This window comes from Podarcis filfolensis (assembly GCF_964270895.1).
Source record: "Podarcis filfolensis genome assembly, chromosome: 14".
Classification (NCBI taxonomy): domain Eukaryota; kingdom Metazoa; phylum Chordata; class Lepidosauria; order Squamata; family Lacertidae; genus Podarcis; species Podarcis filfolensis.
This window is the reverse complement of record NC_139616.1, coordinates 35,362,110-35,368,279: the sequence shown is the minus strand read 5'-3', so window position 1 is coordinate 35,368,279 and position 6,170 is coordinate 35,362,110.

The window sequence follows — 6,170 nt, the reverse complement described above, 5'->3', positions numbered from 1 at the left end:
AAATGCATATAACTGGGGCTAGGACTCTTTCTTGGGTGGGTGGGGGGCAGCGATTAGACAAATACAGTATTAGACAAATACCGTTGGAGGCAGTGAATACCAGTTGCTGAAACTGCAGGAGGGGAAATTGCTCTTGCACTCTGGTCCCGCTTGCAAGCTTCCGATGGGCACCTGGGCAGCCACTGTGAGAACAGGAAGCAGGACCAGATGGGTCTTTGGCCTGATCCAGCAGAGCTCTTCCTCCTCCTCTCCTTTTAAATTTTAGTAATATTAAATTGTTGTAACCATATGTAGCAAAAAACATTAACAGCCTGGCTTCTCATGCAACAGAAACAAAGAAAGAAAAAACACGTGAAATAGAAAATAAAAAAACAAAGAAATGGTATATGAAGAGGGAAGCAGGACAACATAACCAAAACTCCATAGCACCATGAATAAATTAAAAGGGAAAATGTTGACATATACTTTGTCACTCCAGAAATGTAAAAACAAGGCCCGCCTCTCATTAATTTTGTTTTCTTGATCATTATGTTTTGTGTTTCTCTCATTTGTAAGTTTTATCATTAACACAGATTGCCAAGTTTTCCTTAAACAATCAGTTATGGTAGGGGGATCTTTCTTTTTCCATTTTTGTGCAATACACTATTTTGCTGCTGTTAGCATTATGATACTCAGCTGAAAATCAGTACTTCAGGATGAAGTATCAAAAGTAATTTTAGAGTTTCTTGAGAGATCATAGCCTGTACTTATCCCATATAATATTTGGTACTTCTGTCCACAAAAACAAAAACCACAAAGCATCGTAACAAACAAACAAAAATGCCCCCCCCCGCCGTATTATAAACATACAAATAAATAAATAAACAAACAAATCACTGTACTGCCAGATTCCCCCACCATTGTTGGTGGCATTTAGGGCAGGAAAAGCTCTCAGGATTACTGACATCACATCACCTGCATCATTCGAGGCACCACAGGAGAGCTTGGGAATGAGATGCAGCACAGTCATATCTGCTGTGACAGTAGCAGTAATAATAATAATAAATACCCCAGCCACTCAGTTAGATCGAACCTGTACTTTTACTCCAAACATTCAGAGCATAAGATTATAATCTCAGCAGAAAAAATATATTTAAAGGAAGTACGCAGGAAAGGCTGTAAGCTCAGTGGTAGAGCAACTGCTTTGCATGCAGAAGGTACCAGGTTCAATTCCTGGTGTCTTCCAGGCAGGGCCGGGAGAGCTGCTGCCAGTCAGTGTAGACAATACTGAGCTAGATGGGCCAATAGCAGCTTCCTATAGTTCCTATAGCTCAAGGGTGAGGAATCTTAGGTCCAGATGAATTCTTTCCCCGTGTGCATGCATTTTGCATGTTAGGTTTCCACAGGTTCCAAGCATAATATTCATTGCTATTCCCCCACTTGCTGACCAGACCTGTGAACAAAGCATGACAGAATGTATGTAGGCTGGTTTGGGGTTGCAGTTTTTGAACATCTCTTCCATGATTCTCTCTCCCCACACCCCCACTGCCCAATTACCTGTGTGCAACACAAACAACAGAAAATAGTATTTCCGTACTTCACACACTCACCTTTTAAACCATTTAAAAATCCCCATGAAATACACATGAACAAATGTTACCAGCCTTATCCAATCAGTTTTCCTGTATCACAAGGGGCAAAATGGAGGCTTGTGGGTTGGGTTTTTGGTGGGATGCTGCAGTATACATTGATATTTGGGTTTTAAAAATTGTTTTAATGCTGAGGTAGTGCAGAATAGTGCAGCAGTGACAACAGAGGCCTTTTGCAAGATGTCTGTATCAATTTAACATTTGACAAATGTGATTACTGTGATTACCATCTCCCCCACTTCTACCTTGTGGAGTTTTTGAGAGAATACCTTCCACAATTGGGGTGTGTGTGTCTTTGGCAGGTGTTAATCAGTGCAGATAAGGGTATTGGGGGCCACTGGAAACATGGCTAAGTAATGCTCAGATAGGGAGCAAATGAAGTAGGCACTGCCCCCAACAATCCCCCCACAATGTGCTAACAAGCTTCTAACACTTCTAACACCGCCAACAACTTCAGCTGTATAAATGGGTGTTTGCACACTGAATTTTCTGTAGTAAGGAGAAATTTGGGTTAGCGGGGGGGGGGGCGGATTGGCAGCATGGGAAGACATTCTGACAGCAACAACATTGTGTGGGCACTGCAAAAAGCTTGTGGGTGTAAGCAGTACTGATTCCACAATAAACTTCAGGTCTGGAAGCACCCAAGAACAGAAACTGAGTGTAATTGACATAATAAAATATTTTTCCTATTTACCCCTGTTTTCCCATTTTCTTACTCTTTCTGTCTTTACCTTACACCCATTTTTCAATTGCAAGTCTCTTCTAATGCAGCATGATCATGTCTGCTATTGCAAAATAATAATAGCATGCATTAAATAATGTTTAAATGGTGCTTAATATTAAAACAGGAGCCATCCCTCCCTTTTTTGCCACTTCAGGATCAGTCTGTGACCCATTGCAAACAAACGAACAGACAGACAGACAGACAAGGATTTAGGCTTTTAGCTGTAAAATTGCTCTTGTGAGAGGATACATCATGAAGACAGAGGCAACCAGCTAATCCATGCTCCCTATACCTCTTTCTTGCTTCATGCTGGCAAAAATGCCCCCTCTAGCCCCACACTCAAATGAACTTTGTAAGAGTGGCAACAGCCCGCAGCTGAGTGGGTCCCGTTTATATAATTCTTTCCTTATATCTATTTCCTATGACGTCATTCACTTACAACATGTCAACTCATTGCTGAACATTAGATAAATCCTTCAAATGTGGGTATATAAAAAGAGAGATGTTTGTATAAAATAATAATAATAATAATAATAATAATAATAATAATAATAATAATGCAGGAGCAATTCAATTTTTAACTACTGTAGTTGCTCCAAGTGATGAGAGAGAATAAAAGTACAAAAACTGTAATTGGCAGAAGGGAGGCAATTTCTCCTGCCGTGAGATTTTATGGGCTGTAGTATTCCTGAGTGACAGCCAGGCCAGACTCAGGATCTGTTTTTACAAGTCTGTCTCTCAAGGGGCAAATGCACACTAGTATGGCGTATAATTACGTGATAATGCACTAAAATACGAGCAGAGGACAGTTCAGCAGGCATGATTCAGTCATTATTCCATGAGCCAGATCTTACCCAATTTATTTTCAGTGTAAGCTTTTGAAACATCTACAGCTTCTTTGCAGAATTGACAGGGATTCTCTGTTTTAAAAAGCCCCGCGAAGCACTGCAGTTTATACACATACATTTTATAGATCAACTGAAAGCAGCCAAAAAACCAGTAACACCCAAACCATCACCATTGGGCATCTTCTTGGATCTTGAAGAAAAAAACCAGAAATGGTACAACGGTTCTCGGTGCATTTGAAAGATAAGAATCACCTGGGGATAGTTGAACACGTTTCTCCCCTTAAAACGAGCTTTGCAAATAACTGGATCAAGCAGACATTTGTATTGTCTGATTTGTTGGGAGGATTTCAATGTAAAAAAAATATCCAGAAGCCCATTCTCAGCAGCTGCAGTTAAGGAGTGCTTGAAGGAGGAAGAGGTGACCAAGGCATGCAACAGTTAAGTTTTGCTTCAAATCTCTCCCCACACCCCCTTACATAGAGAGGACATCTGTACAGAAAACAGAACGTCCTGCACAAGGAGAGCGTCATCTGCTCCGACTGTTTGTTTCCCAAACCCACCTGAAATCACACCAGCTCCTTTGATTAGGCTCCGTGGGGCGAGGGTGTGCAGGGTACTTCCTGAAGCTGCAAGGGGAGCATTAATGCACTTGTTTGCTTACTCTTCCCTATCATTCTGCCCTTTACCACCACTTAAAACTACTGAAGAGCAGCTTAAGTTAGTAGCAATGGAGAATGCCTTAAGACATGGGTAGGGAAACTAAGGCCCAGGGGCTGGATCCGGCCCAATTGACTTCTAAATCCGACCCACGGACGGTCCGGGTTTTTACACGAGTAGAATGTGTGCTTTTATTTAATATGCATCTCTGGTTTCTTTGTGGGGCCTGCCTGGTGTTTTTACATGAGCAGAATGTGTGCTTTTATTTAAAATGCATCTCTGCGTTATTTGTGGGGCATAGGAATTTGTCCTTTCCCCCCCTTCAAAATATAGTCCAGCCCCCCACAAAGTCTGAGGGACAGTGGACTGGCCCCCTGCTGAAAAACTTTGCCGACCCCTGCCTGAAGACCTTCCATCTAGTAATAATACAGTGGTACCTCGGGTTACATACGCTTCAGGTTACAGTCACTTCAGGTTACAGACTCCACTAACCCAGAAATATTACCTTGGGTTAAGAACTTTGCTTCAGGATGAGAACAGAAATTGTGCTCCGGCGGCGTGGCGGCAGCAGGAGGCCCCATTAGCTAAAATGGTGCTTCAGGTTAAGAACAGTTTCAGGTTAAGAACAGACTTCCGGAACGAATTAAGTACTTAACCCGAGGTATCACTGTAATACTAAATTTTTATTTATGCCCCGCCCTTCCCGGTTCAGAAAACTGGGCTCAGGGCGGCTAACAACAAATTTAAAACACTTAATTAATGCAACAAAAAACAGCTTAAGATACAGTATAAAATGTGTATAACAATAAATTCAGAATTCAATGCTCCATGTTGTCTAACACTGACTGACAGCTTACATGGCATACCCTCCAACATTTCTCCAGTGAAAATAGGGGCGTCCTATTCCATAATAATTTTATTATTTATATGCTGCCCATTAAACATTAAAAAAACTTTCCTATACAGGGCTGCCTTCATATGTCTTTTAAAGGTTGTATAGTTACTTATATCCTTGGCTCGGGCTTCGCATAACTCCATACCCTCCCAACAATTCTCTGATGAAAATAGGGACGTCCTAAGGAAAAGTGGGACATTCTGGGATCAAATCAGAAACCTGGATGGCTTCTGTAAATCTAGGACTACCCCTGGAAAATAGGGACACTTGGAGGGTCAGACATGGTGAGAAGAAAAAGAGAAAATGCTGCTTTCATACCTGTTGGAAAGACTGAAAAAAGAAAGAATACATCAATATTCATTTTTTTAGAGTAGGCAGTCCCTGATGCACTCTTTCAAATGGCAGTGTGGAGAAACTTGCATGCAACCTAGGATGCCAATTTAAGCAGCTTCTTTTGGCTATTTTAGAGACAGTGCTAAACTATGTATTAGTGCTACATGAGTGAGCCAGGGCTTATACCCACCCTGTTCTCCTTTGTTAGTAGCCCCAGGCTCATGCATGTAACACTAAACCATTTAGCAGTACACACAAAATTGGGTCATTATATTTTCCAATATGCTCCATACTAGAAATTAGCAAAATGGGTGCAGAATTGAAGGCTAATTTCTTAAGATCTGGAACATAACCTGGCCACTTTTTGAAGTTCCAGAGTGGATTACAAGAAGGAAACATGCCCATACTTAGCTTCTTTAAAAAGTGTTTTCATTTATTTCACATACATGAAACTTGTGGAAAGGAGTACAATTCAGAAAGGTAGGTTGCTGTTATTGCTCAGTGCTATAGATGATGGGGAGGTCTGCGGTGGAGTGGAACTTGATTCAGGCCTCCACAGGACACAATTTAAGGCTTAGCCACTCTGCTATACATCTACGGATTGCGTTCTTCTTCCTCTCATGGGTGAATGCTGTAACCGTGGCTCTAACCAGTACATAACCACATAGGCAGGAATGCTGGGTGGATTTAAACCTTAATCTTGAAAGGCATTCAAATGAATGTGCTATATTACTCTATTCTGTGTACCTCCCCCCCATCGTCTTGAATCTTTCCCCAGCAGCAGAAAAGCACATTTGTAATGGGGGGCAGGGAGGCTTTAAAACCACAATATCAAAAGCTTGTTGTTTGTAGTTTTGAAGGCTTGTAGTGTCTGCTCTGTATCAGACATGTGTTTTACTCAGTTCCAGAGGTACAGTTGATAAGGAGTAGGCAACAGTCTGAAGGTCCACGAGGTAGCAACCTTGCTGAAACAAAGTCATTCTGGGGCTGGCTCAGGCCAGAATGGGAAATAACTTGTAATGCCATGTATTGCTGCCTTGTGTTCCCAGAGAGAAGGTGGGATGCACACATAATAAAAGTGAAGA